We start from the raw sequence: 11,289 nt of genomic DNA, 5'->3' as shown, positions 1-11,289 counted from the left end.
CAATGTGACATACCTGCTGGCACCTTGCAGCTGGTGGCCTTACAGAACAGTTCTGAATCTCACAAGCAACAGCATCAACTCAGAAGTCATGAGCTGGTATGGCAAATTCCCCAGTCCCCTCTAGGACTGGTGGAAGCATGGGAATGGGATGGTCTTCACAAGCAAAAAATGGCATTGGAGTCTCCACGGAGATGAAGTCCAGGGTAGACCTCGATTTCCTGCAGTGGGACCACCACTCCACTTTCTGAGAAGGCGCGTTTGTTCTCAACTTATCTTACCAGGAAGGAGAGCCCATCACCTCCAGTGATCCCTCTTCATGTGTGTCCGTGGAGCAGCAGTTTCTGTTGGGTTTTGTTTTGGTGGTGGTTGTTTTTTTTCAGCTGAAGAGTTATCTACTAACAGCAGCCAATAGATAACAGTGGAAATCACACAAAACTTAATAGCCAGATGTACCTACTGATCCATAAGTCAAATATCTTGCATGAGATGGTTTCATCTGATCCTTCTTAAATCTTCAATAACAATGGCACTATTAATAAATGGTTATCTACAAATGGGAACTTCTCTTGAAAGTGTAATTTGTTGATGGAAATAAATGCAAAAAGCTAAAATACAACTTACTGCGTAAGAGTAGGATTTCTATTTTTATATATCCTTGCTTATCAGCGAAATGGCAATGCTGATATACTGTATCATTCTGATTTTGAAATATCTCATTGTAAAAAAGCATTGTTGGATTTGGTGATTGCCATATTAAGAACTTGGATTAATATATTTGAACCTAATTTGAGAAATAACATTTTATATAAATTTCACATTTATTTTGTTTTTTTATTATAAAAAAGCATGGTCTTTTCAAAATTACTTTAGGCTGACAAAAAGCCCAGTGCAACAATAATATTAGCCGTATCACATACAAGCCTGCATCTGGAATGAAGTAGCTACACAACAAAATTAAGATACCAAGGAGCTAAATTTCATTCCTACAGACTCCCACTGGCACACTCTACTTTTCTCTATCCTTTTGCTTGAGAAGACAGCCTCACCTGAAAGACATAATAAAGTGTAACACAAGCCTATGGGGTTTGTTCCTAATGTATTACACTATAATTTTTGTTGTAATTATTTTTTCACCTACTTGATATGCTTACAGACTCTCCTTACACAGTTACAGAATAAATAAAGCTAACAAACATCAGTGATATTATCTTGTAGGATGCTAATAATTACAGATTAGTACATTGTTGAAAAATACCTGATAGGCCTAAAATTGTATGATTAGATAAAGCATGTAAAAACTGTAATTCATGTAAGTCTTTTAATATTTTACTGTACTCTTCATTCTCCTTCCTAGCTATGATTTTCAAGATTTATTTGTCACTATTCTCTATTTTTCTGCTGTACACAGTGTTTGTGGGCTATGGCAACCAATCCCCTTGGGCTTTCTTTTGCTTTAATTTGCATAAACACAGGCATCATATGAATATTCAGTGAGTGGCTTTGCATTAAGTATCCTTAATCAGCTTTTCAGTTCACTTTTATTGGTTACAGGCACAGTCAGTTATTTCATCCAGAAAATCTGAGGGCCCTACAAAGCTAACCAGGTAAGGACTGCAATTCTTTGATGCATTTAATGAAGGAGAATTATCATTGATTATATAGATTCTGGGGATGGCTCAAATCTTGCTAGTTTGCTTGGAGAGAGGCTGCGTATGTATTTTTTTATATTATTATTGTTGTTGTTTCTGTTGTTGTTGTTATTGTTATTAACCCATGATGGCCAGGTGGGCACATGCTTCTGTAATTTGCATAAACATCAACTCTTAATGAATAATACATAAGGGTTATTTTAAACACTGGGCTCCTAATGTGGCAGGCTGTATAGCACTACATTTGATTGGCTCTGCAGTGTTTTCATCACCGGCAAATATTCCTATAACATGAAAGCCACTAAAGAAGCCAAACTGAATGTACAGTATTTGTTTTTTGAAAATGTCAGCTATCTTTTCAAAGAAAATTGCACAGATCTCCCCCTACGCCCTCCCCGGCTATTAGCGCTTCTCACTTTCCTGAAAAATACATTACGAGCTTGATTGCAGCTGCTGTTTGTAGCCTTGACCAGTGCCTGTGATTCCTGAGGACGGCAGCAGCAGCTGTATTTGTCTTTAAATTGCATAAACATGAGCAACATGTAAATAAGAAACCATGGTGTTGGTATGCAATGTGCACCCTCCCATTCACACGCTAGAGATCTCTCCACTTGCCTCCATTTAAACAGGGGTGCAATCTGGAAAAGGAATAATTGCACACTAAATAAGTTATTTATAATGATGGTTTGATTTTTCTGCTGTCTAAAATGTCATTTGAGGGGGAGGACTGGAAGGAGGGATACCTTTTCATAAACTAAGGAAAGAAGATAAGGCAAGAGCTAATTGAGGACTCAGCATGTGGGAAACAGGGTATAGAGAGTCAAAGCTAGTTTATGTGTTTAAATTACTGGAGATAGTTAGCACCATTCTCCTTCTTCTTAGCTTGGTACTCGGCTTTTGTTAGTGTCCTGAAATGAGCCATTGGGGGATAAAATAATCACATCTAAAACTTGCTCATTACAAAGGGTTCTGATCCAGGAGCTCATAGGCGTGCTTGGCCCTTAGGGTAGTCAGTGTCCCAGGCAAAATATAACATATGTGAGCATCAAAGATGGCCAAACAGAAAAGGAAAATAAATAAAACAGAAGTATGAGACACAATAAGAGTTACGGTAAAAGTCATATTAAATGGTATGTGTAATCAGAGCATCTATCCGTTAAACTGTATCCAATACAGCAATGCATGCATTTTGCAAACAATAATGAGGAGTTGTCCATGGCTTCTGACTACAGGTAGAACTTTTAAACCTGAAATGGCTGGATTTTAACAATGGCACATTACTAAAATTACACATTATCCTTGACTCCGTGTAACCTGGAGTAATGCGATGCAGATGATGGGAAGTTGGTGTGTTTTCTACCACATAGTAATCTCAAATGAGAAGATACTGAATAAGAATGTGCTTTCACTGCTGCTATCAACTATTCCTGTGAATCTAGTGCAAGCCAAAACCTGGGGGAATGAAGAAAAAAGCAAAAATGCCTTGTTTGGTTTAGTTGCTTGTTTTCTCATTTGGAGTGATGTTATTTCTTCAAACAAATATTTCTGCTATTTCTTAAATAGATTAATGGAATATTTTTAGGATTCCTAGCAGGGGGCCTGCCAGAAGCATGTTCTATTATTTGACCTGTTTGTCAATTTTTGTTCTACCTCTTCCCTTTAAATCAGTGCCTGGTGTTTTGAAGGGGAAACAGGAAAGTGAATTAAAACTTAAGATGTAAAAATAGGAGCAAAGAAAAGATGTCCCTCATGATTAGATGCGCCTATTCAAGAAACGTTACATTTTATGCAGAATTATTAAAACTAGTTTTAAATTTACATCTCTTGCCAAGTACATTTAATTAAATCATTCGGGTTTTAATAAGTTCAATGTGCATTTAATCATCAGTCATTAAATGTTTATAGCTATAATAAACACCAAGCAATCTTTAACACACTACAGGGATTGTAGGGCTGGTAGTTTTAAAATATTATGCTTACCCTAGAACTAGAAGACTTATCAAAGAAATGGTGTGAAGGATACCTCTATCAGTAAATATATTATTACTGGGTGGTTACAGGATGTAGGACCTTATTCTGTGCTAAGCCCTCCCTCAGTGTCTGGCTTTTTTCACAGTGAAAAGACAATAACTCTTTAATATCCTGATGACACTGTTTTTCACCTGTGACTGCTATCATTGCTGCTTAGGTGAAATTTCTAGAGGCAGTGTGGGGATTTTACATGTAGGAAGGACTTTAGGGCTGGGCCTTTGTCAGTCATTTCTGAACAGCAGATAATGTCCTTGTTGGCACAGAGGAAAGGAAGGGAGATGCTGCCTGAGGAAAAAAAAAAGGGGGGGCAATGAGTACAATGTAATCATCCATAATGAGATGGGAGGAAGTATGATGTGGTGGGAAATGTTTTAATGTTTTCTCTGAGCAATGATGCTGCGAAAGTCGGAAACACAACCCTCCACACTGGGTGCTTGGAGATAACCACGACAAACTTGTCCCTCCTGCATGCACCCAGGCTTGGCTGCATGACCTGCTTCCATGCTCTCCTGAGCATCTCCAAAATATCCATCACCAGTCCTTGTAAAAATACAGCAGTTTTCTCTTCAGCTTTGAGATGAAACCACCGTATCGGGTGAGAGTGGGACTCGGCTATTTTGTGCAAGAAGAACAAGAAATAAAAAAGTGCCTGGCCTCATAGGTCTTGCTGTTGTTCTATTTTTTTTTTTTTTTTTTCCCCTAGGGGAAGTAAATAATTACTGGAAACATACCTTTAATAACCAAGATTGGAGAGTGAACTCTGAACTTAGTTCGTCCTTAATTGCCCAGCGAGGTGGGCCAGCAATGCGTGTTTTTTAATCCAGCTGTTTCGTAGGTTTTTAATTGGATGGGCATAAAAACAAGAAGGGAATCTGAATATAAATGTTCCCGCTTCCACCTTCTTTGTTCCTGCAGTCCTTGTGATGGTGCACTCCTGCTTCTTCAGGCTGACCACAGCTTGCAACAAAGCCTGTATTTCTGGTATTGGAAAAAGTTGTGGGGAGAAAAAGGGAGCAAACAGGCTTGCAGGCTTTCTTTATACATTTTAAAAGAGAAAAAGAAATTAACTGCTTTTCATTTTTCATTGCTAGCAACCTTTAGCCAGGCACAGTACCACTGATTTCCGTTGCCATGCTGGATAACCATAGGACTGATCTCTAAAAAGAAAAATAATAGCTTGCCATGAAGCAACAAATTAGGATGCTGATTCACCTCTCTCTCACCCCAATTTTACACTAGTGTAACACCATTGACATTAGTGGTGGTATTGCTCACTTACCTTGAGGAAAGAAAGAAGAAAATCAAGCTTTGAATTTTTTATAGTTTTCCTAGTGACAAAAAAAATCCCACAGATAGCTACTGTGGATGTCTCACTATAGCCCTTGGTATAAACTAGAGACTTACAATGTGTGTAGCTTGAGTGTATTTCACCTTTATGCATTCCAAAAAAAGCAACACTGCACTGACACCCAGCAAACAAGTTTTTTACCCAGCCATTTACCCACATTATACTGCCTGCCTTAATGTCTTTGTATCCATTTAATCTTCCACAAATTATTCTCTCTTCTCTTCCGCCAACATCAAAAATCTTGGTACTTTTGAAGATGTTATGCTGCAAACCACTGATAATCAGGATTTAGAATGAAAGTGCTGACAGATTATTAACAATAGAAAAATAGCTGTAATGGTAGGAAGCATTTTTACATAATGAATGAGTTGTTAGCATATCCAGAACTGCAAGTTGGATCAGACCCATAGAATTTCTGTTTCTTTAAATATCAGCCACTTGAGTTATTGTTATTCTGAGGAGAAAAGCAGGGCATATTAGAAAAAAAATATTTCAAATGTGTGTTGGCATGATGCTACAGGAACGAAAGTCTAATAGCCCTGGGTACTGTACAACACATTTTTACACTTGTGGAATACATGTGTTTTCTGCAGTAGAAAAAGAGAGAACAGTTCAAACTTTAAAAAGCCTCTACAGATATTTTCAGTTCACATATTCTGTTTTGGTTTGGGATTTTATCTTATGACTTCTGTTTTTTTCTGGCTTGGGAGTTGAGGAGTGGGTAAATACTGGAGAAGGTGTCTTTCAAGTGTAATTTTCAAAGAGCGTTTAAAAACACCATTAGAGTCAGCTTTCTCTTTTACCAGGTGGTCAAACGGAGATCCGCCAGGGTGAATCTGAGCCAATGCAGCAGAAGAATTTTCAATTCAATTTAGTAAATGCAGTTTTTCATTCTTGGCTTGCCTATGGTTTGCCTGAAAAGTCTTGGAAAAGTGCCTGTTCTCTCCTCCCCCAGTAATCATGATGGGGAGAGCTGCACATCAGTTAGTTTTTGTCACGAAATACCTCTGGTGGGGCTTCACTGCACTCATGGTTGTGTCTTTATGTCATGGAAAAGGGGACCCAGTTGTTCTTTTGAGTCCATTTTCCTGGGAAAAGAAATGGAGAACGGGGGCTGGGTTGAGAACAGTTGCCACCATAGACTGCCTACTGCTCTTTGGCCCTTTGGGATTTATTTAGAAAAGATAATACATCTCATAACTCAGTCCCAGGTACCAGTGGGCACTGGTATGGAGATAGGGATGGGGTGGAAGAGGAGGTTCCCACACATCCTCGGGCACTGTCCTTGCCCCTCTGCAGGGAGGAATGTCATCCTTCCAGCTCGGGATGTCCCCAGAGGAGGATTTCTGTAGGAGGATCTTCCAGTTTTCCTCCACTCTGATGACCCTTCCATGGCACTCTCATCTAAATAGAAAGAGATGTTCCCTCACAGGGTGTTGGAAGGAGTAATTAATTCATCTTCATTGATCACTTTGGGGATGTGAAGAGCTGCATCATTGCTAAGTGTTACAATGGTTTTAGTTTAGGATTACATGAATCATTTTCCAGTTTTGCCACAGTCTGCAATTTATTCAGTGTAAGCTGGCAATGTCTTCAGTAATGAGCAATGACTTCTTAGTAATAAGTAATGATTTTATTATTACTGTGTAGGCCCTGATGCCAGACCCAGGGGCTCTTGCAGAATTAATTTCACTGAAAGGAGGATTGGGCCCCATTGTGATATGAGTGCACGAATTCAAACATTTCCATAGTGGACAGCTCACCAAACAAATTTTAAATACGGTCCTAAGCTGATGTATGAAAGTGAGTCAACAGCAGGCAGCATGGACTGTCCAAGGACTTGGGATTATCTCCTTCCTGAGCGCTTGGATTTCTATTTGCAGCAATAATAGAAATCTGCTCACATCGTAAAATGTCCAAGTGTGGCATGTATAGTATTGCATTTATTCACTAAAGCACCCTGAGAAGATCTGATTCCTGTGTAGCCTTATATGTTGATGACATTGTTTGCTCTGTTTTTCCAAATGGTAACAGAGTTTTTCCTGAATGTCATTATTTCTTCAATTTGTAGTATAATTGTACTGCATTACATTAAAAAATTATGTGTAAATGTTTATATCTTTGCATCATTGCAGATGTACAGAACACGATCGGGCATGCGCTAAATCAGTACATAAGCACTCACATCACATAATTAACAATTCTCTTTGCCACCATATGATTTTGTTTATCTATTTATTTATATGGTTTCTTTATTAACAAACTGAAATATGTCAATAGCACTGACTGCTCTTTGTATAATGTTGTTGGAGTCCACATTTTATACAGTAAAGGGAAGTACAATACAGCTTTATCCAATCTCTTTATTCCTCATACCACAAAAGAAAACCAACAAAATTCCCATTAAAATGTGTACTAAAAATATTCTTGCTTTACCATTATTGTAAAGTTTTGCTTTAGAATTCAGTGTAATCTGTGTACTTCAGAATATTAGCTTTTTCACACAATCTCATTTTGATTTCTTCTCAAGGGAAGTGACTTCAATGTTCTTGTCCCAAGTTTATTGACAAGAAACAAACAAAAACCAGAAAATAAGACTAATAAATTATATTTCCTCTTCCCTATGGCCTCTGTGCAGTCCCCATTGCTCTCCTTGTAGCACTGATCCTGAAGGCTAAAGAATGAAGAATTTAAATGTCAATTTTAATTATTACATCATTTGTGGTTTATTTGCTGCAGCTGAATTCAGGTGAAAATTCGGTGTACAAGGGATTAATGCTCTAAGAAAAGCTAGAGTATTTCAGTCTTCAGCACAGACATCTGGGGAGAGAAGAGACTCAGGAATAAGTTTTCAGGGAAATCAAGACTGTTAGGGCAAAGAGATAACTTCCAAGTGCAAAATTCAGAATCTTAGGGAGGGAAGGAAGAATCATGTACGTGCACCTCTTCTGAAGGCAAGTTAATGAAAATATAATTCAATGTCAAGCTTTTTAGCACATTTGTTTTAAACAATTAAGAGGTGCATTCACAGGTGTGCCTAGGGACATTAGCATCAAAATTTTGTAGTTTTTCTCACAGATTTTAAAGAGATTGTTAAATCTGAGAAGAAAATATGTTCACTGACATTTGCCAATAATCTGGGGAGTTTCTCCTAGTTTAGTGAAAAAAACCCTGTCCTTCTGTTATTTAGGCTGTCCAATTCTGTAAAGGACAGATGATGCTTGGGAGACAGCTCTAAAATATAGCTCTGCCTATCTACAATCCATTTATTCTCTCTTTATGGACCGAATCCCAAACAGTGGCGAATACTTGAAACTGATGCCAGCACCTTCAGTATCCAGCCCTAAATTACTCTAATTGCTTGGGAGGACACTCTTTGATTCTCCAGCATTTGATCTATGCTCAGCCTATATTCTCCACATGACATTATAACCTATCTTCTGAAATATTACAGCAGTTCTAACACCAGCCACATGTCCCAAGCAAACAGACTAATCCAAGAGGCAGGGTAAGATGTAAACTTTTAAAAATTAAGGTTTTGGTTTTTGGTTTTTTTCCACATGGAGGTCTCCAGAAAGCAGAAAAATAAATAGGGAAAAACACATTGGCCTGAATTTTCGGGTGCTGATATTGAAAAAAGGAGTGATTTCATGTGATGCAAACCATCCAAACTGATTTCCTGGGCAGTAAATGATAAACAACAAATTTTCTTGCAGGTTGTGAAGGCTTTGCTCGCAGCAGTGTTGGTTTGATGGAGGGCTAGAAACAGAGACCGGCAGGTACATTGGCAGGGACAGGGAATTAATTGACAGCTGCAGGTTTGGCTAATGCCCTCTGAAGGGGTTGCCAACCAGTAGTTTTCCCCTCTTGGATGAAAAGAAAGCAAAAGAAAAGAAATTAAAAAACCCAGAAGAGTCCCACTGTGCCCAGAGCTGGTGAGGAAAAAAGATTCATTGAACCATATAGATTTTACCACGTTGGTTGTCCTTCTGCATTTTAGAGATATTTAGGTTTCCTGCAGGCTGGGGATAAACCTGAAACACCTTTTCAGCAAAGGCAAAAAAAAAGGTGTCAGTCTGCTAGAATTCATTTATTATTCATCTGATCTGCTATAATTTGTCTATAAATCAGCTTCTGGATGTATTTTTGGCAGCATGTAAAAGACAAAGATTGGGAGACTGATAGTAGAAATGTTTAAAAAAAATCAGGGCAAATACAGTGAAAATAAATTGAATTTAATAAAGGAACAAAAAGTCCAGGACCCCAGCCTAAAATGAGGCTTCAGCTAAGGTTGTCATTGGCTCCCCAGAGGTATGTGTGGTGGGGTTTTTGCTGTCCCTGAGACTTCATTACAGCACTGCACACAAATAGACCAACTTTTAAAACCGCTTCAAATGTACCAAAATGGGCTGACAATACTGAATATTCTCACTTTTAAAACAGGATGCTCAGCCTTTCGTTTGAGTTATCTAGATATCATCAGAAATGTAGACGTGCTCAGAGAAGGAGTGAGAGAAGCATTTCAGAAAATTGACAGCTTTGTGGATGAGTTGAAAGCAGAAGGAAGATATATTAAAAGTACCAGAGAGATAGATGCATGGAAATACAGAGAACCTGGTGATTAAGGGTGTTGTCAACAGGCTCTGACAGTAGGCATGCTCTGAGAGCAGAGGTATTTTAAATACAGACACTATAATGCCAGAAAGATAAACAATTTTCTCTAGTGACTCCCTCATCAGGTTTGACTAATTTTACCCAATCATCTTAGAGTCAATTAAATGATCTGTTAAGGTGGTGTCTGTGGTTATTCCATGGGCAGCACCAACCCTCCCATTTTGCTGGTCAGAGCTGCCTTAAAGAGGTGTGCTCCATCTTTTGTGTTTAAATATCCAACGGATAAGCTTGAGGCTGGGAACAGGGGATGTTGGGTATCAGGGGTTTGCATGAAGCCTCTTTGGAAGGAGCTCCTACCACAGAGCCACTTCCCAGATTAAGTAACTCCAAAGAGGCAAAGCTCATTGTTCCTTGGTCTGTTAATCAATTAATTAGGGTAACTTGCTCTGGCGGTGGATGGTAACACCTGAGGTCTTAAAGAACTGATGTACCTCACCTACCACAATGCATCTACTCAACTTAGTGATGTTACGGAGGTGAAGTACATGAGTGCATAGCTGATGCCTGCAGGCAATCAGCTTACTACCCTGAGACACCAGCTCTGATTTTCCTCCTTGCACTTACTTTGCCTGCATAACAGCAAATGTTAAAAGCCTATGAAATGATTCAGTCCTTTGAAAAAATCCTGCTGAATTATTTTTTGTGCTAAACACTCACAATCCGACTGTAAGACATTGTGAATTTTGCAGTTTCTAATGCACTGCATGAGGAGGATTTCCTTTCAATTTATTTTGTATTATTTTCTTTCTTTTTCATTGATCTTTTGTGAGGAGGGGGTACAAAAAGGAGTGACTGATTAATTTTCCACTCTGCCCTTCTGATTTCACTCAGTCTTGACCCTTTCCTTCTCCTCTCAGTGTTAAATAAGCCATCGCTGTGCTAAGAACTGCTGCCCCTCTAATTACTACTATTGCTCTTCTCTGTGCACTTACTGTTGGACAGGATCAGACACACTGCTAGCCCAGCTGTGGTGCAGCCAAGATAATTTTTTGACATTTAACTTCTCTTCTTATTATTTTGTGTCATTAATTCCACATTGCAGGGGAAGGAAGGAGAGTGGGATAGATGCACTTTCACTGAAACAGATAACAGCTAATTTGATTTCTGAACTGGCACAATATTCCATATGATCAGAAATAATTGTGTTTGCTGGGCAAAATAGTCCTAGCACCCAAGCGAGACCCAAACAAGACCTGTGCACTGCCAAGATCTCTCGAAATACATCAGAAAGGTGACCGTCATCTTCAGATACCAAAGACGGAGAGTAGGCATTGTGAGGCAGGCTGGTAATAACAACAGCAACTGCAATGCCCCTTTTTTCCCCAATGTGGGACAGTAATAAGAGATACCTTAACCCAAAAGTAAATCAGTGGTCATTTTTGGCTTCCTTAATCTTTTCTTACCTTTCCTCAGAGAAGACCCAAACTGATGGCCACAGCTTCTGGTTGTTGTTGTGGTGGTGTTATAACTTACATGTAAAAAAATGGGTTATACTTAAAATCATAGAATCATTTAGGGTGGAAAAGTCCTTTAAGGTCATCAAGTCCAACCATTAACCTAACACTGCCAAGTCCACCACTAAACCAT

General features: G+C 38.8%; 1 long non-coding RNA gene across 1 annotated transcript in view; it reads left to right on the top strand.

The window, feature by feature from the left end:
* The first annotated feature begins 1,508 nt into the window (after positions 1-1,508).
* The window catches only part of LOC128137117 (uncharacterized), a 106,059-nt gene continuing 96,278 nt past the window's right edge, over positions 1,509-11,289 (top strand). The window contains exon 1 of the long non-coding RNA XR_008233560.1: positions 1,509-1,604. This is a non-coding gene — a long non-coding RNA (uncharacterized LOC128137117). The remainder of the gene's footprint in view (positions 1,605-11,289) is intronic.

This window comes from Harpia harpyja, chromosome Z, assembly GCF_026419915.1.
Source record: "Harpia harpyja isolate bHarHar1 chromosome Z, bHarHar1 primary haplotype, whole genome shotgun sequence".
NCBI classification, from domain to species: domain Eukaryota; kingdom Metazoa; phylum Chordata; class Aves; order Accipitriformes; family Accipitridae; genus Harpia; species Harpia harpyja.
This window is presented reverse-complemented; position numbering and strand designations above follow the sequence as displayed.